Genomic DNA, 23,767 nt, shown 5'->3' with positions numbered 1-23,767 from the left:
CAGGTTGGCTAATCTGGTGCCACTATTTAAGAAAGGTGGTAAGGAAAAGCCTGAGAACTATAGACCAGTGAACCTGACATCGGTGGTGAGCAAGTTGTTGGAGGGAATCCTGAGGGACAGGACTTACATGTATTTGGAAAGGCAAGGACTGATTAAGGATAGTCAATATGGCTTTGTGCGTGGGAAATCATGTCTCATGAACTTGATCGAGTTTTTTGAAGAATTAACAAAGAGGATTGATAAGGGCAGAGCAGTGTATGTGATCTATATGGGCTTTAGTAAGGCGTTCGACAAGGTTCCTCATGGTAGACTGGTTAGCAAGGTTATATCACATTGAATACAGGGAGAACTAGCTATTTGTATACAAAACTGGCTTGAAAGTAGAAGACAGAGGGTGGTGGTGGAGGATTGCTTTTCAGACTGGAGGCCTGTGACCAGCGGTGTACCACAAGATTCGGTGCTAGAGTAAGTGGGCAAAGGTCTGGCAGATGGAATACAATGTAAATAAATGTGAAGTCATACATCTTAGTAGGAGTAATAGTAAAAAGGATTATTACTTGAATGGTTAAAAAGTTGCAGCATGCTGCTATGCAGAGGGACCTGGGTGTCCTTGTGCATGAATCACAGAAGGTAGGTCTGCAGGTACAACAACTAATTAGGAAGGCAAATGGAATTTTGTCCTTCATTGCTAAAGGGATTGAAATAAAAAGCAGAGAGGTTATGTTGCAGCTGTACAAGGTGCTGGTGAGGTCACACCTAGAGTACTGTGTGCAGTTTTGGTCTCCTTACTGGAGAAAGGATGTACTGGCACTGGAGGGGGTGCAAAGGAGGTTCACTAGGTTGATTCCGGAGTTGAGGGGGTTGGCTTATGAGGAGAGACTGAGTAGGTTGGGATTATATTCATTGGAATTCAGAAGATTGATGGGGGATCTTATAGAAACATATAAAATTATGAAGGGAATAGATAAGATAGAAGTAGAGAGAATGTTTCCACTGGCAGGTGAAGCTAGCACAAGAGGGCATAGCCTCAAGATTAGAGGGAGCAGATTTAGGACTGAACTGAGAAGGAATTTCTTCACCCAGACGGTTGTTAATCTATGGAATTCCTCGCCCAGTGAAGTAGTTGACGCTACTTCAGTAAATGTTTTTAAAAAAAAGGTAGATTTTTTTTGAACAATAAAGGAATTAAGGGATACGGTGAGAACGCAGGTAAGCGGATCTGAGTCCACGAAAGGATCAGCCATGATCTTATTGAATGGTGAAGCAGGCTTGAAGGGCCAGACGGCCTACTCCTGCTCCTAGTTCTTATGTTCTTATGTTCTCTGCCTGTCGTCATTTATATAAATGATTTGGATGTGAACATTGGGGGTATGGTTTATAAGTTTGCAGATGACATCAAAATTGAGGGTGTAGTGAACAGCAAAGAAGGTTACCTCAAAGTACAACGGGATCTTGATCAGATGGGCCAAAGGCCAAGGAGTGGCAGATGGAGTTTTATTTAGATAAATGTGAGGTGCTACATTTTGGAAAGGCAAATCAGGACAGGACATATACTCTTCATGTTAAGGTCCTGGGGAGTGTTGCTGAACAAAAAGACCTTGGAGTGCAGGTTCATAATTCCTTAAAACTGGAGTTGCAGTAGATAGGATAGTGAAGAAGGCATTTGGTATGCTTGCCTTTGTTGGTCAGTGCATTGAGTATGGAAGTTGAGAGGTTATGATGCAGATGTACAGTTCATTGGTTAAGCCACTATTGGAATATTACATTCAATCCTGGTCTCCCTGCTTTAGGAAGGATGTTGTGAAACTTGAAAGGGTTCAGAAAAGATATACAAGGACGTTGCCAGGGTTAGAGGGTTTGAGCTGTAGGGAGAGACTGAATGGATTGGGGCTATTTTCCCTGGAGCGTTGGAGGCTGAAGGGTGATCTTACAAAAGTCTATAAAATCATGAGAGGCATGGATAGGGTAAATAGACAAGGTCTTTCCCCTGGGTTTGGGGAGTCCAAAACTAGGGGTATAGGTTCAAGGTGAGGGGGCAAGATTTAAAAGGGAACATTTTCACAGAGATCATGGCGCATGTATGGAATGAGCTGCCAGAAGAAGTGATGGAGGCTGGTACAATTACAATATTCAAAAGACATCTGGATGGGTATATGATTAGGAAGGATTTAGAGGGATATGGATCAAATGCTGGCAAATGGTACGAGATTAATTTAGGATATTTGGTCGGCATGGACGAGTTGGACTGTTTCTGTGCTGTATATCTCTATGACTCTATGACTCTAATACTCTATTGGCAGGACCCGAGAATAATTCCCTTGCTCTCCTTCAAAGTAATGCAATGGGATCATTTTCATCTACCTTCATTCAATATCTCACCTGGAAGACAGTGCCCCATTGACAATGCAACACTTCCTTACTATTATACAATGCCAGTCAGCTTTGAATCCTTTAACAGTGGCTATCTTAAAAATGTCATTAGCTGTGAAGAGTTTTGGAACATCATTCATGAAATGTGCCATCTAAATGCAAGTTCATCCCCTTTTGTAAATTTTCACGGAGATTTAATAGGGCTAATAGTTTGAACTGTAACTCATGTGGCCTAAGCTGCTTACCTTTGTGTGAGTACTGTAGAGCCTCAAGGGCTTCATATAATGCTTGAATCATTGTTCCCAAAGTAACAATTATAAGTTACAAATACTAAGGGACCGTATATTTCTGTTCCAGGATTTCTTCACTATAGAGGTAACCGAGCTGCAAATAGCCCTTTCTAAACCTTCAGCTCCACACATCTAAAAAGGACAAATGAGTCAGTTGGACTGAAAGTGCCTTTGAGTTGCCTGGGCTACATGGGACAAATTGTCAGCAATTATGAACTCCATGTGGCCCACAGACTGCAGCATCGATGGACCTGCTTGTTCTGATTTATTAAAGAGTTCACATGAGTGCCTTGCTTTGCGTAGCATTTTAAAGGTCAAAAGCCTACATCAGAATCCTTCAAAAGGGTCAAATTCTACAGTTTTCATGACGTTTATCACCTTTTTTTAATGTTTCTTTTTAATTTTGAAAGACCCATATTTAAACCGAGTGCTGATTACAACATTTGGAAATTATTTTTATTGAAGTGAAAGGTTAAGGGCCATAGTGCAGAGCACCACAGTGTGTGAAAAAAAAGAGTAGGAGAGAATGAGACAAGTCAGGAGGTAGTAGTTAGATAACTGGCTTACTAATCATTAAAATATGAATGAGCAGAATTAACGTACACAGCTAAAAGAAAACAAATAGTTTAGGTTAGATGGGCTTCAGATTGGTTTCACAGGTCGGCGCAACATCGAGGGCCGAAGGGCCTGTACTGCGCTGTAATGTTCTATGTTCTATGTTCTATAAATCTCTGCTGTCATTTCGACTTTGCCAACTGCCGTCAGATCATCTCCTTCATACTAGGATTGAGTAACAACCACTGCCGAGAATCCTCTATCATCAACAACAGGAAACAGAAAGATTAAAAGATTGACAAAATCAAATGGAAAGTTACAAAAAGGATCCCGAATGAACCCCAACTCTTTCTGCTCGTTATTTAAGTGAGATCATAAGAATGATGTTTTTCAAAATGGAACAAACATCCACTATATTGTTGAATAGCTGTACGTATGCTGGCCACTGTGGTGCAAGTTAGTGAATACAACACAAGACGGGGATCAAACTTGGGTTATTCCTCATGTAATAAAACAAGAAAGGGTACTTGTCACCTGATATAGCATGAGCGGCATGGACCCCACTTTATGAAGTTTGTGAAAAATTCATATTAGAATAAAAAGCTGCTGAAGGTAGATCAACATTAAAACTCGGATTTGTAGGTTTATTTGAGGCAAGGATATTAAGGGGTATGGTCTTTATGCCTAAATGAATTTAAACTACAGGACAGCCATAGCCTAATTGAATAACAGAATAAGTTTAACAAAGTTAGTGGTTTACTTTTGCTCCTACAGGTTACTAAAGCAGTGTCGTACTGACAAATAATCCTATACAAGTTAGGCTTTGAGAGCTGCATTGTTTAACTTTATCAATTATTTTAACATATTCTAAATTCTAATAAAGATCTGATACATTTGGAAGAGGTGAATCAACTATCAAAAGGAACTGATCAGCAGCATAGCATTTTGATACATCCTGAGAACATTAAAGGTGCTTAATAAATGCAAATTTTTTTTTCTCTTATCCGATCTTCTAATGTATGTCTCTTATTTAAATGGAGAAAGATTGCAGAATTACATAACAATGGGGTTTGGGAGCCCTTGTCCATGAATCATATAAAGCTAGCATTTGAGCTCAGCAGGTAATATGGAAGGCAAATGGAATATTGGTCTTTATTTTACAGGGAATGGAGTGTAAAAGTAAGGAGGTTTTGCTGAAACTATACAAGGCAATTGTCGGACCACAGCTGGAAAAATGTGAACAGTTTTTAAGCACCGTATGTGAGGAAAGTTATATTGGCATTGGAGGCAGTCCAGAGAATGTTCACTAGACTGGTACCAGGTATGGAGGGACTGGCTTTAAGGAGACATTGAGTAGGTTTGGTCTATATTCAATGGAGTTTAGAAGAATGAGAGGTGACCTTATTGAACTGTATCATAATCCTGGGGAACTTGACAGGGTAGATGTGGAGAGGTTGTTCCTCCTTTAGGTACAGTTCAGGACCAGAAGGCATAGTCTCAGAGTAAGGGATCGCACATTTAAGACAGTGATGAGGATGAATTTCTTCTCTCAGAGGATAGTGAATTTCTGGAATTCTTTCCTGCAACGGATTGTCAAGGCTGGGTCATTAAGTAATTCATAGAACATAGAACATAGAACATTACAGCGCAGTACAGGCCCTTTGGCCCTCGATGTTGTGCCGACCTGTGAAACCAATCTGAAGCCCATCTAACCTACACTATTCCATTATCATCCATATGTTTATCCAATGACCATTTAAATGCCCTTAAAGTTGGCGAGGCTACTACTGTTGCAGGCAGGGCATTCCATGCCCTTACTACTCTCTGAGTAAAGAACCTACCTCTGACATCTGTCCTATATGTATCACCCCTCAATTTAAAGCTATGTCCCCTCGTGCTAGCCATCACCATCCGAGGAAAAAGGCTCCTGAGATAGACATATTTTTAATCTGTAAGGTAATCAAGGGTTATGGTGAATAGGCAGTAAAGTGGGGTTGAGGATTATCAGATCAGCCATGATCTTATTGAAATGCAGAACAAATTCGATGGACTGAATGGCATACTGCTGTTCCTATAACTTATGGTTTTTACGTATGCTAAGATGCTTATAATTTTAAAAGCTCCACGCTTTAATGTATTAACTGTATCACAATGTAATTGGTTATAATACATTAACCAAGACCCTTGCGAGATATTTATCATGTCTCTAATGCCCAAATTCTGGAAATCACAGCATCAAATTCACGTTAAACTGAAACAGCTTGTCATTGAAAGCCCATTCTTATTTTCAGGTTGATAAGTTGGGCGGGACCTGAGCTCTCACCAAAACACGAGCAAGAGAAAATCAGAATTAAAGAGTGCACTTTATGACCCTGACAACATTTTCATGTCTGCTCACTTTGTAGCAATGAGCTCTTGCAGCTGTCCTCTAACTGTGCAGTTAAAATCAGAAGGCAGCAATTTTGTCATATTTTAAAGGCATCCTTAGCTGCAGACATGGAAAGTTACAATGATAAACAGGGCTAAATGATTCCATAACTAATGGATTAGATCTAAGCTCCTGCCACTTCTCTCTGTGAATAGTGGTGGACAACAAGAAAACTCACTGCAGGAGGACGTTCCACAAACATGTCCATCCTCAATGATGGGTAAGGCTGGTGTATCAGTGCGAAAGTTAAGGCTGAAGCGTTTGCAACAATCTGCAGCCAGAGGAGCTGAGCTGAAAACCTATCTTGGTTTCCTGCTGAGCTTCCCAGAAACATGGATGCCAGTTTTCAGCCAATTCAATACACTCCACATGAGAAGGAAATAGTTGAAGACTTTGGTCACTGCAAAGACTAAAGGCCCTAACAATGTTCCAGCCATAGTACTGATGTTTTGTGCTCCTGAGCTTGCCATTCCTCTAGCCATTCAGTTCCAGTACAGCTGCGACACTGACATCTACCTGACAATATGAAAAATTTCCCAGGTATGTCCCGTACACAAAAATCAGGACAACTTCAATGAACCAATCGTGGCCCCTCAGCCTATGCTCAATCCTCAGTAAAGTGACGGAAAGTGGCACTGATCGTGTTGTCAAAGGACTAGTCCTCAACAATAAACTGCTTCCTGATCCAGACCAATGTAACTCCTGACCGAAGGGGAGGGGATGACCTAGTGGTATTATCTCTAGACTATTAATCCAGATACTTAGCTAATGTTCTGGGGACCTGGGTTTAAATGACGCCACAGCAGTTGGTGGAATTCAACTAAAAATGTCTGAAATTGAGAATCTACTGATGATCATGAAACCATTGTTGATTGTTAAAAATCCCAACTGGTTCACTAATGCCCTTTGGGGAAGGATATCTTCCATCCTAAACTGGTCTGGCTTACATGTGGTTTCAGATCCTCAGCAATGTGGTTTGCTGTCAACTGCCCTCTGAGTGGACTAGTATGCCATTCAGTTGTATCAATTGCTACGAAGTCACAAAGAAATGAAACTGGAAGGATCACCTGGCATCGACCTAGGCATTTGAAAAGACAATAGCAGAATCATCTCTGCTGACCCTGCAATGTCCTCCTTACTAACATCTGGGGCTGGTGCCAAAAGTGAGACAGCTGTCTCACAGATTATTCATGCAGCAGCCTGACATAGTCATATTCACAGAATCATACCTTACAGACAATGTCCCGGACACCCTCGTCACCATCCCTGGATACGTCCCACCTGCAGGACAGACTCATCAGAGGTCGTAGTGCAAGGGTATACAGCCGAGAGGGATTTGCCTCGGAGGCCTCAAAACTGACTCTGGACCTCATAGCTTCGGGTTAACCATGGGCAAGGAAACCTTCTGTTGGTTATCATATACCATCTTCCCTCAGCTGATGAATCCATGCTCCTCGATGTTGAACAACACTTCGAGGAAGCACTGAGGATGGCAAGGGTGCAAAATGTACTCTGAGTGGGGAACTTGAATGTAGCATTCCTGATCAAGCTGGTTGGGTCCTAAAGGACATAACTGCTGGACTAGGTCTGCGGAAGGTGGTGAGAGAACCAACAAGAGGGAAAAACATACTGAACTCATACTTACCAATCTGCTGATTTTAGATGTATCTGTGAATGACAGGATCAGTAAGAGTGACTACCACACAATCCTTGTGGAGATGAAGTCCCATCTTCACAATGAAAATATCCTCCATCATCTTGAGTGGCACTATCACCATGCTAAATGGCACAGACTTTGAACAGATCTAGCACGTCAAAACTTGGCATCCATGAGGTGCTATGGGCCACCAACAGCAACAGAATTGTACTCCAACACAATCTGTAACCTCATGACCCAGCATATGCCCCACTCAACCATTAGCATCAGGCCAGAGGATCAACCCTGGTTCAATGCAGAGTACATCAGGATATACCAAGGGCAGCACCAGGCATACCACAAAATGATGTGTCAACCTGGCGAAGCCACCAAACAGGACTACTTGCATGTCAAACAGCATAAGCAGCAAGTGATAGACAAAGTGATAGATTCCACAACAAACAGATCAAATCTATGTTCTGCAGTCCTGTCACATCCAATCACTGGAGAAACAGACTCAACAAATACACCCAAACTCCAGCACATCAGTGCAAAAGATAAAGCTGAAGAATTCATAGCAATATTCCGCCAGAAGTACCGAGTGGATGATTCATCTCTGTCTCCTCCAGTGGTCCCCAGCATCACAGATGCCAGTCTTCAGCCAATTCGATTCACTCCACATGAAATCAAAAAATGGTTGGAGGCACTGGATACTGCAAAAACCCTGACAACATTCCAGCAATTGTACTGAACACTTGTGCTCCAGAACTTGCTGCTACCTTAGCCAAGCTGTTCCAGTACAGTTACAACACAGGCATCTACCCAACAATGTAGCAAATTGTTCTGGTATGTCCTGTACATAAAAAGCAGGATAAATCCAACCTGGCCAGTTACCACCCCATCAGTCTCCTCTCAATCATCAGTAAAGTGATGGAAGGTGTCAGCAGTAGCACTATCAAGCAGCACCTGCTCAGCAATAACCTGCTCAGTGACACCCAGTTTGGGCTCCGCCAGGGCCACTCAGCTCCTGACCTCATTACAGCCTTGGTTCAAACATGGGGCTAAATTCCAGAGGTGAAGTGAGAGTAACAGCCCTTGACACGAGGTTGCATTCGATTGAGTGTGTCATTACAGGGCCCTAGCAAAACTGGGGTCAATGGAATTTGGGGGGCAAACTCTCCACTGGTTGGAGCCATACCTGGCGCATAGGAAGATGATTGTAGGTGTTGGACGTCTGTTATCTCAGCTACAGGGCATCTCTGCAAGAGTTCCTCAAGCAGTGCCCTAGGCCCAACCATCTTCAGCTGCTTCATCAATGACGTTCCCTTCATCATTAAGCCAGAAGCAGAGATGTTTGCACAATTTTAGCACCATTCACAGCTCCTCAGAAGCTGTTCTGCTGTAAAGACGGCAGACGGCTTTAGCAATCTCTCCCAATATTGGATATCCTGATGAAGCACTGAGTTGCTTTGACAGAGGGCACTCACAGGGAACCTATAAGCAAACCCATACAAAAGTCACATGATCAGTCTGCTGTTGTCACAGATCCCATTGAGGGCAGAAGGACGTCCTTTGGTAGACACCAATGCCTAAGTAAGAGACTCAATAAATCTCCAAGCAGGATGACTGTCTCCACTTCACACCTTCCCACCTAAATAAATGCTACACCACCTCCAAGCTCATTGATGGTGGGACATTATGTTCCGCCTCGTAACTTTGTTTTATGTAGTAGCAAAATTAGATTGTGACAATTAGACATAGGAGCAACAGAAGGTACATGTTGAGAAGCTGTGAGAGCTGAAGTGGATTTATCAGCCTACCCACTGCTCTGAAGTTGCAAATGAGATAAGCCAATGCCAATTCATATCTCATACATAGGGTTGTGTGACCTTGATGTAAAAGAACTGCTTGGAAAGGTGTTGCTATACTTGAAAGAATGCAGAAAGGATTTACGTGCATGTGGCCAGGGTTAGAGGATTTGAGCTATGGGGAGAGGCTGAAGATGCCGGGGCTATTTTCCCTGAAGCATCAGAGGTTGTGTGGGGTGACCTTGTAGAAGTTTATAAAATCATTAGGGGCATGGATAGAGTGAATAGCCAAGGTCTTTCCTCCAGGGTAGGGGAGACCAAAACTAGAGAGCATAAGGTTAAGGTGAAAACGGAAAAATGTAATAGGGACCTAAGGGGCAACTTTTTCACACAGAAGTGCATGTATAGAATGAGCTGACAGAGGAGGTGGTGGAGGCTGGTACAATTACAACATTTAAAAGGCTTCTGGATGGGTTTTTAATGGGAAGGGTTGGAGGGATATGGACCAAATGCTGGCAAATGGAACTAGATTACTTTAGGATTTCTGGTTAGCATGGAGAAGTTGGACTGCAGGGTCTGTTCTATACAGTACATCTGTATCACTCTGTAACTTATGAAATTCAATTAATTTTAAACGTTTAAATCAGGTTTTGAATGTGTTGAAAGATTTCTGTGAAACATTCTAACTTTCAGGAACTTCATTGACTCTGTGTAATTTATGTAAGCTTTTTGGTGGTCCGTCATCAAGTGTTACATTGCTATCATATTTTGGATAGCTTTATTCAAAAATATAAAGTTAGTTCTCAGCCTTTATCCTGAAATGATATTTGAGGATGGGTCTCAATGGGCTGAATGGCCCCCTTCTCTGCCATGACAATTCTGTGAATAGATATTAAAAGGCTACAACACAATCCCTTGTTTAATACTTTCATCAAAATTGAAGCAGGGGTTCACTTCTTAATCTAATTCTTGGGATGCAAGTGTCACTGATAAATCACATTTTATTGCCCATTATAGTTGCCCTTGGAAAGGTTAAGGGTGAGCCCAAGGCTTGGAGCAGCGGGGGTACATCAGGGCCCAATAACTTGGGCTTGTGTCTCTAGAGGGCCTGCTGTAATTGGTTTTGGGGATTGGAGTTGCTGCTCTCATGTCAGGGGTGGCGGTAGGACAATAGGACTTAAGGTCAGGAAGTGCACCTGCTGTCCTTGGGTCAGGCAGCAAGGCCAGGAGAAACACAAGGGCCCATGATTTCCATCCCTCGGACCCTAGGTTAGCCACGTCTATGAATCACTGCAGTCTGTTGTGTCATGGGATCTGCCAAGCCTGTGCAATGGGATGCATAGGTTTGAAAACACGTTGCCAATAGATTCAAGAACAGCTTCTTCCCTTATGTTATCAGACTAATGCACGGATCCCTCATGCTACAGAGTTGATCTTTCTCTGCACCTTCTCTGTAGCTGTAAGACAATATTTTTCACTCAGTTCTATTACCCTGATGTATTTATGTAAGGTATGATTTGTCTGGTTAGCGCGCAAAACAATACTTTTCAGTATATCTCAGTACATGAGACAATAGTAAATCAAATCAGTATTGCATTGCTGTGGCAATCTAGATTTTTTTGCTGAAAATTCTAATCCAACAAGCTCCTGTCTCAAAGACATTTTGTCTAACCACTGAACCATGGGTAAAACCCAATCAATTAGCAATCAACAGGAAAGTTTCTGCAATAAAGTCTTGCAGAAGCTGGAAACCTGCAACAAAGTAGGAAAAACCTGAAAGACATTGTAGATCTGGCAGCATCTGTAGAGAAAGAGAAAGAGTTAATGTTTCAGGTAGATGTGGACAGTTGCTGGTGGTATTCCTGGGTATTTCCAGCATTTTCTGTTTTTATGCAATGTTTTAGTTTTGAAATATTGACAAATGGAAGATCCAAATGTATTTAACACAGAAGACAGGCAAATGATTTTGCAGCCTCCATCAGTCCAAGTAGGTTCATCCAGGTTTTATTTAAAAGAAACACGCATCAGCAATTAGATTTATTCCCAAACCACACTTAATAATTAGTCTCATGTCTGCACAGAAGCGATTGAGACATGTGGTGTTTGTGTTTAATTAGCTCTCACAAAATAACTAAAGAATCAGTAAAATACGTGGTCATCAGGCAAATTCTGATTTTGTTCCATGGTTATTTGCACTTGCTAAGTGCATACATAAATACATGAAGGCTTGTATCCTGTCACCAAGTCACCCTTTATTTGCACATGGAGAGCCCTTGACACTGACCCAGTTCCCTCAGAGCGAGCTGTCAGAGAGAACAGAACCTCTGATACTCCTGGTTATATCTGTCAGCCAGGGGTCCCTGATTGGGCCAGGTTAACAGCCCCAGTCAAGGAACTCATACTCAATGAGATCCACTTGGCTGACCTTGTTCCAATCACTATATTCCTCCCCCTCTAAGTCCTGGGATGTAGGCCCATTCCTTTTTCTGTGGTTTCTCCGGGGACATCTTTGCACCAAGTCTAGTTCTTCCAACTCTGCCTGGGATACTGGCAGCATGTGCTAGACTATAGCCCACCTCTTATGCATCGTGCATCTGGGAAGAAATTCCTCTTCTTCAGGCGGTAACGTCATACTCCTGTCCTTTTTGCGAGGTTGCAGCTTTCATGTGGTACCTGTGCGGAGTCTTCTCCCTATTAGCAACTCTGCTAGAGCTATCCCTGTAGTCCTATAATCAGGACAGTTTGTACTGAGTGAAGTCATCGGCTTCCTCAAGCCTGCCTTCAAATTTTGGACCGTTGGACGATGGATGGTATGCAGCTGTCTGAACATGCCGAGTTCCATTCGGCTTTAGGAAGTACTTGAATTCCCTACTGGAAAATGATGGCCTGTTGTCTGTGACCAACACTTCCAGGAGTCCACGTATTGCAAAAGATGCTCGCACCTTTTCAATTGTTGTCCGTATGTTTGATGAAGGAACTCTATGCACATCCAACCATTTTGAATGGGCGTCCACAATGATTAAGAACATAGAGATAATGAAAGGATCTGCACAGTTGAAGCGTAACCGAGCGCAGGATTTACCCAACCATTCCCATGAATGTGGGGGAGCTGCTCGTGGTAATTTTTGTCCTTGTTGACATTCCGGGAACTACCCCATCAAAGCGGCTATGTCTGCATCTAGTCCTGCCCACCAGTCATAACTTCTCACTAACATCTTCATTTTGGAAACTCCTGGATGACCCTGGTGGAGTTCAGCCAGTATCTGGCAGTGATGTTTCCTCGGGACAATCACTGTTGTTCCCCACAATAATATGCCATTCTCTATGGTGATCTGGTCTCGTCGGGTCCAGAAAGGTTTCAATTCTGGTTGTGATGGCCCTTTACCACCTCCCATCGCCACCCACTGTTTTGGTTTTGCCAGGACGAGATCTTTTTGCATCTACAGTCTGATATTATTAGCGTTGACTGGAAAGGTGTCCAGAAAGTTTAAAACCAGAATAGACTCTTCTAGTGGCCACATCACTGGTGGTGTATCTGCTAGTGGGAAGTGGCTCAAGGCATTCGCATTTGCCACTTGGCCTCTCGAAAGGTGTTCCAACTTGTAATTGTACATCAGAATAAGAGCCCACTGCTGAATTTGACCTGAAGCTATGGACTTGTTCTCTTTGAGTAGTCCTAGCAGGGGTTTGGGTCTGTTACTGTTACAAATTTACATCTAAAAATGTATTGGTGGAACTTTCTCACATTAAAGATGGCCGTCAAACCTTCCTTCTCTATTTTCATCTGGCATCGGCATACAGTCTGGAAAGCATACATTATCAGGCTTTCTTCTCTGCTGGGCCACCAGTGACCCAACACTACCCCAACACTGTATGGGGAGGCATTGTATGTCAGCACCACATCTTGCTTTTGGGATCGTAGTGGTCAACATTTTAGATGACGAAAGCTGCTTCTTCCCTAATGGCTGCATCTTGTTTACAAGACCATTTCCAAGGTTCAATCATTTTTAATAGCAAATGTAGGGTGCCAGGATGGATGCCAGGTTATGTATAAATTTTCTGCAATAATTCACCAACCCAAGGAAAAACCGCTAAGTTCTGGTACACACTGGGAATTGGGGCACCTTTGATTGCCCTCACTTTATCTTCCAATAGGTGTAACCTGGTCTTGTTGACTCTGCAGCCCAAGTAGATCACTTGGGGTATCTGAAATATACATTGTTCCCTCCTGAGGCATACACTTGCCTTAGAGAAACATTTATGCTCTTTATTGCTCTTCCCGGCTATTAGCATGTCTTCTGGATAAATGTCGACATGGGTAGACCTTGTAAGATGTTCCCCATCATCCACTGGAAAATGGTACAGCCTGATGATACCTGAAAAGGTAGTCTCTTGCATTTGTACAAACACTTACGGATATTAATTGTGGTATACTCCAGAGAGTCCTCATCTAATCACAATTGTATGTACGCGTGGCTCATGTCCAGCTTTGTAAAGGGCAGCCCTCCTACAAGTTTTGCAGATAAATCCTCAGTGCGAGGGATTGGGTATTCATCCAGCTGATTTTAAATCCCCCAAAAGCAAACCAATCCATCAGGCTTCACAGTCGATATGACCATATTCCACGAACTGGACTAGTTTGATGATTCATTCACTTTCCACCCTCCTGATTTCTGCCTCTACTTTTGCACATAAGGCAAATGGCACTGGGTTGGGCCTTGCAGAATCGTGGAATTACTTCTTGGTCACAATGCAAGGTGGCTTTAGCTCTTTTGATAGTCATTAGACCTTCCTGAAAGACTTCTGGGTATTCAATTAGGACTTCACTCAAGCAACTATTTTTTAATCAAAAGATGGTGAGCCAATCAAGTTAAATTTTTCGTAACCAATTTCACCCATCAAGCTCGGGCCCAAGCCTTTTACTAGAATCTTTCCGCCAGGACTCCCTGATTGGACAGCCGAAATCAGGGAACTCATTTCTGTGACATCCACCTGCTGACTTCATTCCAATCACTACAGATACCAGACATTTTCTGCATTTTCTGAGTATATGGACTGCTTATTACCATGCATGCCAAGCAGAAATCATTCAGGTAGACAGTTAATATGCAGCAGCTGACATACTCAGCCTATAGCTTGCTTTATGTTTTATTCGTTCGTGGGATGTGGCTATCGCTGGCTCGACCAGCATTTATTGCCCATTGCAAATTGTCTAGAGGGCAATTAAGAATCAACCACATTGCTGTGTGTCTGGAGCCACATGTAGGTCAGACCAGGTAAGGATGGCAAATTTCCTTCCCTAAAGGACATTATTGATCCAGTTGGGTTTTTCCTGACAATCGGGAATGGCTTCATGGTCATCATTAAACTCTTAATTCTAGGTTATTATTGAATTCAAATTCCACCATCTGTCATGGCATGATTTGAACCCAGGTCCCCAGAACATTACCTGGGTCTCTGGATTAATAATCTAGCGATAATACCACTAGGCCATCGTCTATTCAAGCTGGAGCCAAGGGATCACAGCGTTTACCTGTCTTACCAAGTTGGGCCGTGGTGGTGGTGCTGGTAGTCAGGGAGGTGAGGAGGGCAGCTTTGGCAAGGATGACATGACCCATATTTGAGCAGACACATTGTTGGGGTCCAATTGCAATATTTACTCACAGTAAATATTTTGCTGAAATCTAGAAGACTATGTAGGCTTCATGTTATTTCTGCTTGCATGGTCAGAAATGTTTCTTCACAGGCCATTTTGCTATGATTTAGCAACCACAAGCCTCAACCACAAGGGTTGCTGTAGAACAGCCTAGCAAACAACTTTCCTCCTACACCTTCATTTGGTGTATTTACTTCAGCATTATATCGAACTTGAAGCATAAGCTCTATTTCTGTCTCCACAAATCCTGCCAGAACTGCTGAGTTTCTCCATCAATTTCTATTTCAAATCTTATGGTGCCAGGTGAGTAATGGGTTAAAATGGCATATAGATTAAGGCATACATTGACAATTAGTTGAGACGTTAGGGTGAAGGTTGGGTTGGAAGGTGCCAGGTGGTTAGGATAACAGGTGACTAGGGTTAAGGAGAGTGGGTGGCACGTGGGTGATATTATACCATGGCAAGTGGGTGAAAGGAGAAGGTGGCAGGTAGGAGAGGGTGGCAGGTGGGTGGGTGAGTATTTAGGGCAGATTGAAGGGTCAGGTGGGAGTAGGGAGTAGGCATTGGTGCCGGGGCCTGGGGGAGTATTTGAAGGGTCAGTGGTGAACTGGGAACTTAAAATAATGATTACCAAGATGTTAGAGCAGGTGTAAACATATAACATTGTTTTCCCAAAAAACTATTAAGATTTAGTTCATAATAGCAATAATTAGAGCTACATTTAGTCAGGCACAATTATTACAGACATATCTGGTCCCTGTAAAGCGAGAGTAGAACTCAGTAATTGCAATCACAGGCTTTGTGTGACAGCAGTGGAATGGGTGTAACAGGAACATGAATTCCTGCAGAACCATGATTTAAAACAAAATGGAGGAGATTATAGAAATAAGGAGGGGCAAGGTCAGGGATGAATTTGAAAATAAAGATGAAAATTTTAATGTTATGGCTTTGTCACAACCAATGTGTCAGCGAGCAGACATGTGATGGATAAATTGAATTTGCCACAAGAAAAAAATCTACAGTACCAGAATATCAGTGCTCGCCCCAGTGAATATGGTGTATAAATTTTGTTTCCCTGCACCAAAAATAAAGAAGCATCATCATTAAATTGTCCATTTTGACTTGCAGAATCCTGCAGTGGATTCCAATCTGATTAGGGATAACAATCATTCTGCTCTTCATTTCCACTTAGTGTGTTTTATATAGTTGCATTGGGAACAGGAGTAAATAAAAGCAAAGCCCCTACACCCTCCCTTCCTCCTCCTGGCACCCTCGCTCCACAATTATCTTACAAACATACCTTTAATCATTAACTGACAAAGTGGCCATTTGAAATTTACATACATGCAGACATACAGATTAGAAGCAGAAGTAGACTTTTCAGTCCCTCAAGCATGCTCTGCTATTCAATGAGAACATGGCTGATCTCTTTGTGTTTCAAATTCCACACTCCCATCTACCCAAATAACGCTTGATTCCCCTGCCTGACAAGAATCTACCTCGCTCTAACAATAATTAATGACCCCACTTCCACTGCCTTCTGAGGCACTACCTTCAGATCACAGAAAAACATTTCTCATCTCTGTCCTGAAAAAGGTGACCCCTAATTTTAAAATAAGAGTCCTCTAATTCTGGACTGACCCAAGGGAGGAAAAAAACCTCTCCATATCCACCTTGTTAAAAATCTCTATCTCTAGAGAACACCTCTATCAATTAATTTTCACCACTCCAAGGGCGAAAACAATGTCTCCAGTTTTGTTTTCGCCCACATAACTGAAGTTCTCTCGTTTCCACTGCTGTTTAGAATCGATGTTTGTCATCAGTCATTCTCCTGTCATTATGATGGTATGTAAATACAGATTGTTGATGACATACACAGAAGAACTACACATTCGCCTTTGGCAAACAAACTCCTCAGCCAATTTATTACAGGATATCCTCAGATTTTGCCATCAGAATGGTAACTAACTGTCTTGTCACACAGTTTTTCTCACAGCTCTGCAAATATTGTTTTAAGCTACTGAATTTGGCAGCTACTGCTAATTACAGAGGCATGATTTCCACCATAATTCTCTCCATGCTGGGCATGAAGTTTCTTGGATTTGTCTCTTCTGTTTCCAAATATGAGAAACTGGGTTGGATATTGTTATATTGAAAAATACAAAAGACATTTATTAAAACTGAATAATACATATGCACAAACATTGCATTCCTCAGACACATTAGTGGCTGGGTTAAAATCAAGTTGTTAAGTTACAGCCAGGAAAATACATCAGGTGATCTGTGGTAGGATAAAGTGGGAACCTTCAGATCACTTGCTATAATATTTTGATATCATGAGCATGTCGTTTAAAGGCACAATAACACACTGATTGAGAGGCACACACAACATCCCCACTTTTTCAAAAGGTAAAAGCATAATCCACATAGATTTATATGATTGGACAATGGCTGTTTTTGATAATTTAGTTATTGCAAAACAGGTAAAACAGAGTTCACGAAACTAATTTCAAACTTCAATGTAATGTTTTGGAGATTTGAATACTATCTTGATTTGGTGATCATCTATCAGTCTGGGGAGGCATGTGTTGTTCTATGCTGTGCTTATTTTGCTTCTAGTTGTTATCATTCAATACCACAGCATAATCATTAATGTTGGAGAGTTCTTCCTCACTCTTCTCTTGGATGAATAGTACGCCATACATTGACATGAGCTGGCTTCTGTTCCTTTACAATGTAACACTATGACAAGTAATTACTTCATCTTGTCTGGGCTGGTTGCATATTTTTAAAATCTTTGCTTGGATCCTTGTACTTGTATTTATATTTCTGACTTTCGCTCTCTGTTGAGTGTACAGTTATTTTAGCTCTCTGCCTATTCACTCGTCATTTATCTCTTTCCTTCTCCTCTGTTTTCGAAGGATTTGGTCCTGTGCCTCAGAATGGATTCATGGTGGTTGTTGGGCAAGGTTCTTCTCACCTGCCTCTGAGCATGGGTAATGGTCACATTGTTGGACTTGATCCTGTGTCAATTTTAACCTTTATGGTGTATTGTTCTGCCTTTCAGCTAATGATGCTAATAGTTGTAAAGCCCCTGACTGTCTTGACTGTCAACATGATGTGAATAGTTAACAATGTAGAAAGAGTGGTCATCTTCTGAAATTCGTCTTTTGTTTGGTCAACTCTGAACCTCATTGGTGTGTCTATATTGTGTTCCTTCTTACCAGTTTCCTTTCTGTCAAAGTTGTGCTGTTGTAATGTCTTGTTAGCCACTTATGTTTTATCCTGAGGCCTGGTGTAGTCTTATGAATCAAATTTCCTGCGCATGCATGCTGAATGTACATTAGTGCCACACGAGTTCCAGATATAAAGAAAATCAGGACAATGTTTGGGTCAATGTGAAAACCTACATCTGTGACAGTTTTTTGTCAGTTTTGTGGATTTTGTTGGCCAACAGCAACACTTAAAACGTATAATTGTTGTTGGTCTGCCATTATGGCTTCATACTTGTATCCATTTTCAAGTAATGCATCAATGGTTTGGGCATCCTTCTAAAAGGTCCTTCCTAAAGGTTTTAATTTGGTGTGTAGATGCTAACTGACTCTCTCTGAGAATTACTCTTCAAAAAATTTGTACTCTTGCTCTTTACGGCTGGATCTTCCAACAAATTGGTCAATAAGCTTGAGGGATTCTGTCCTAATGAGATGAGTTGGGGTCCATTAGTTCTGAATTCTACATTGACATAGTCTTTAAGGGCCTTCCATATATTTTTGGACCTTTCTGATCATCTACAAAAAGACTGAAAGTGTTAATTTTGGAAAGCCCACTCTTACCAATAGAAAGCAAAGTTTTTAAAGTTATTTTCTTGGGATCATCTATTGGTTTATCTGTGAATTGAACTGGAAACTTTGTTTAAACAGCTGTAATTCAGCAAAGCTGCCATTGGAAGCTCCATCTATCTTTTTCACTGCCTCGGAAAGCAACCAACATAATCAAAGAACCCTCCCACCCAAGTTATACTCTCTTCCACCCTCTTCCGTCAGGCAGAGGATATAAAAGTTTGACTACATGCACAAACAGATTCAAGAACAGCTTCTTCCCTGCTGTTATCAGACTTTTGAATGCTAATGTTGATCTTTCTCTGTACCTTCTTTGCGGCAGTAACACTGTATTCTGCACTCTGTCCTGCTACCTGATGCACTTTGCATGGTACAATCTGCCTGTACAGCACAAAACAACACTTTTCACTGTATCTCAGTACATGTGACAACAATAATTCAAACTCAAACTCATTTCATCAGGATTCTGTTATCCTACTTCTGCCTTAAAATTTTTGGACATCACTGACTTAAGTCGACAACAAAGTTGCTGGAAAAGCTCAGCAGGTCTGGCAGCATCTGTGAAGAAGTTTTGGGTCCGGTGATCTGACGAAGGTCACCGGACCCAAAACGTTAACTCTGAATTTTTTTCTTCACAAATGCTGCCAGACCTGCTGAGCTTTTCCAGCAACTTTGTTTTTGTTCCTGATTTACAGCATCTGTAGTTCTTTTGGTTTTTATTTACTGACTTAAGACATTTCTCCCTGAATTTGTTTCAGGATAAAATGAAAACTGATTCTTATTGACTGCGCACTATTGCCACTACAGGAGAATGTTACTTTTTGCTATTCATTCACAGGATATGGGTATCACTGGCTAAGCCAGCATTTATTTACCATTCCTACTTGGGCTCGATAGTGAAGAATCAACCAATATTGCTGTGGGTCTAGAGTCACTTGTAGGCCAGACCAGATAAGAGCAGCAGTTTCCTTACATAACAACATTAATGAACCAGATGGGTTTTCCCTGACAATCAACAGAGGTTTGTGGTCATCATTATTATCACAGAATCATAGAATCCCTACAGTGTGGAAACAGGCCCTTCGGCCCAATAAGTCCACACCAACCCATCCCTCTATAATCCACCTAAACTCCACATCCCTGAACACTACGGGCAATTTAGCATGGCCAATCCACCTCGCCTGCACATCTTTGGACTGTGGGAGGAAACCGGAGCACCCAGAGGAAACCCACGCAGACATGGGGAGAATGTGCAAACTCCATACAGACAGTCGCCCAAGAATGGAATCGACACCAGGTCCCTGGCGCTGTGAGGCAGCAGTGCTAACCACTGAGCCACCGTGCCGCCCAGATTTTTTATCCAGATTTTTATAGAACTCAAATTTCAACATCTGCTATGGTGGGATTCAAACTGAGATCCCAGATCATTACCTGGGTCTCTGGATTAATAGTCCAGCGATAATACCACTAGGCCATTGCCTCTTCCCTTAAATGTTTGCTGTCAGTAACAAAGTGTTCTTGCCAATTGATCCACAAGGATGTTACAAAACATACTTAATTAGGAAGAAGATGATACTGTAGTAACTCAGCAGCTGACTGCTTTGTAAATTGCTTCTGTTAAATCCATTTTTATTTTCTGACCGCACTTCTAAATATAGTTTGATGTTACAGCCTTCTGTAATTGTCTTTCCTTCATAGCCCTTTGTAGTTTTCATTCCAAAAGAAACCTAATTAGTACGTAGAGAATTTGTATTTTGCGTTGACATCCACATGGAATGTAAAACAAAGCTAATGGATTTCTCAGCTGTATGTACATAACAACAGAACCACACAGCTGAACTGGAAATGCTTACCTTATAAACATTGCACAAATCAAATTACACAGGACTTTTACGGTAAAAGCTATTCAGATTATCACACAGAGGAGGGTGTGTTCAGGAAAGTCACCCACACGTATACAATTCAATCAGGCCTTGTGTTTCTTTTTTTACATTTTTCAAGCTACAATTGATTTGAAAACAAAGTACATGTATTCATTTTCTGTTTGTTTAGTTATCAGATTGGACAACACAGCAACAGATATAAATTGGGTAGTGAAAGAATCAGCTACACAGCCTCACACAATAAAGGCCCAAGAACAATATTCCTCATTGATAATAATAACGATAAGCTGATGTTATCATGAATGTGACTGAAAAGCACCTATCACAGCCCAATTACTATTCATCTAGTGCTGTATTTGCTTTTAGGCATTTCTATCATAAGACAACAGCAAACTTTATGATCAAATATTCGAGTGACTTTTCCACCCATGTCCATTCTCACCTTGACATTCAAATAACGGCTGGGCACAGGATTATCTGGAAAAGTATTATATGCAATTCAACTAAAGAACTCATGGTAAATGGTTTAGATTTGGCAGTTGTAAATATGGCAAAACTGTCGGCTTTTTCAATCAGTACTGTGACAGCAACATTTGGCATGGAAATCTAGAATTTGCTGTTACTAATTCCCTGTTTTGGTGGTTATTGATGGAATTATTATCTGTTACCTTTTATTTCTCATGGATTCTGTATATTGCTAGCCAAATATGATGATAATTTCATCAGGGTAGCTTTTCAATTCCAGAATTAACTGTTAAATGAATTTAAATTCTATCAAGTCCTGTGGTGATGGGGCTTGAATCCATGTTCCTACAGAATTATCCTCGTCCTCTGGGTTTCTATTTCAGTGAAGGAGGAGCTTTCAAACATCCAAGGGATGATATGGGTAGAAGTTATCTTTCGCGATGACATCAGTGGAGATACAGCTGTACCGCTCTGTCACTCTATCTAATGAGTGAGGACACTACACTTGCTATAGTCAGTCTTAGTCAGTGGTTATTGGGTTTAACAGGACTTTGGATTTGGCTGCAGAGCAGGGTACAGTCATAGTGTGTTTGAGGTTTACAGCATGGAAACAGGCCACTCGGCCCAACTTGTCCATGCCGCCCAGTTTTCACAATTAAACTTCTGAGCCGGGGCTCGTTCACTCCAACCGCTTTTGCTTTTTCCTTTTCTCGCTGTTTAAAATTTTTCTTAGTTTTTTTTAAACTTTTTTTCTGGTTACCTTCTAGAGTGAGCTTGGTCACGGAAGCAGCAGCATTGACAGCAGCGGCTGGGGGCCCGGAGTAAAACGTTGGCGATCAGCTACGAGGTGGCTGGTGAGCCCAGGCAGGACACTGCGGGTGGCAGCATCGCAGCTTCTTTAAGGTCCGGAGCTGGGTGTCTGGAGCAGTGCCAGAGTGGGACTCTAGCAGTTCTGTGGCAAGGTGGCTGGTGAGCCAGCCGGGACACTGGTGGTTGGCCGTGATTCGGCAGCATGGAAGAGATCGAGCCCAGTGTCAGGGGACAACGTGCCCAGCATGGAGGAGAGACCAAGCCCTCCTGGGGAGTGTGAGCCCTTGTGGTCAATGCCCAACATGGAGCATCTGCAGGTCCATGGCTAAAGAAGGACTGTAATGTTGAACTTTTAACTTTATTTCTTTATTTTTCTACTTTGCACCTGAGATTTTGTACCTAGGTTCCTTTCTACCTACGATAGGGCAGGGAATGGCGACTTTCCACACTCTTCACTATATTCCTGTATCCCTGTACTGAGTACAAGTGACAATAAAACCTAATTAAAACAATCAAATCCATGGTTTTGTTGATTGGCGTAGCAAGTTAGAGAGGCCCTTTGGCCTACTCCTGATGCTAATTCAGGTGTTCATTCCTCAGGAAAGTATCAATTAGCCATTTCTGCAATATATTAAAAGGACAATGTTCAGCCACATTCAATGTTCAACACTACCTCATCACTTGTCATGAATTTAACTACAGGACTCAAATTTGATGCAAGCTGCTCATTTCAGTCTGGTGCCAGTTGTTGTATATTGGTCTGAAAGGGTCAATACTGAGCAATGCCAAAATATCATTTAATATAATTTTCATATAAGTTTAATATAATTTGATAGTATAAGGTAGGGGTGGAGGTTAGATAGACTTTAGGATTAGGGTAAAAGTTTGGCACAACATTGTGGGCCGAAGGGCCTGTACTGTGCTGTACTGTTCTACGTCTTATGTTCTATGTTTATCAGCTACTATGGTAATATCATATTGGTGTGTGGGAAGAACAGTTTAGAATGTCAAAGGAGTGAGATCTAATACCTGGTCCTCCTCAAAGTCTGCAATTGTAAGGAAAATCTCCATATCAATGCAACAATTAAAGTGTTGAACTTAGAGTAGAATTAAGCAGTATGAAAATCAGAAATTTTGCCAAGAGCCACATTGTAGATAGCTTTGCAGATAGCAGATGGGAAGATGTGGATGGCTTTGTACTTGTTGGTTATTTACTAAACAAGAATTTTTGAAAGAAATTATTACGATTGAGAGAGGAAATCTGTATTGTATTAGATTTAACAAAAAACAATAATTGCTCTTTTCTAGGCTTGCAGTCAACTATCTTCTTAAACATTTAGCTTCTTGGATCAGTAGAGACAGACCAGAAAGCCATGTTTTCACACTATGCAAAATTGAAATATGCCAGAATCTCCTCTTAATCTGCTCTTGAAAAAAAATTGAGAGAAGGACACATCTATCTACTGTAGTCATAGTGGGAATATGAATATAATTGTCTTGACATATTTGTTTGAACATCCATTTGATTTCTAGAAGGATTGGAAGACTGTGTTAAAATTTAAAGTACAATTTTCATATTGCAGATATCTTCAAGTGAACCTATAGCTAAGACTTCATGTTAAGTGGAAACATTGAATATATATTTCCATGTTGATTAATTGCTTTATTAAATGAATTGACTACCTTGAGTTATCCAATATTCTATGATTTAGTACTTATTTCTATAATGTAATCCAGATTGATTGTTATAATAAATATTCTTAAGCAATTACTAAAAGATGGCGATCTCTGACCACGTTTCTCAAGAACCTTCAAGCAGATAACAATGGATACATTCTATCCTAAAATAATTTGCTAGTCTGAAAATTCCTCAGTGGGAAGGTATTTCGTTATAGGATTACATCAAGTCTCTACTAGTTGGGGTTTTAGCTTGACAATAGGTTCAACTGGATAGGTTAATCTTGTCAGAGGGTGAAGATGGTAGAACCATTTAAATATCAATGTAACTGGTTGCTAGCATGCACTTA

General features: G+C 41.4%; 1 pseudogene; it reads left to right on the top strand.

The window, feature by feature from the left end:
* The window catches only part of LOC109919855, a 64,979-nt pseudogene extending 43,147 nt beyond the window's left edge, over positions 1-21,832 (top strand).
* The last annotated feature ends 1,935 nt before the right edge of the window (positions 21,833-23,767 follow it).

This window comes from Rhincodon typus, chromosome 7 (genome assembly GCF_021869965.1).
Source record: "Rhincodon typus isolate 14 chromosome 7, sRhiTyp1.1, whole genome shotgun sequence".
Taxonomy (NCBI): Eukaryota; Metazoa; Chordata; class Chondrichthyes; order Orectolobiformes; family Rhincodontidae; genus Rhincodon; species Rhincodon typus.
This window is presented reverse-complemented; position numbering and strand designations above follow the sequence as displayed.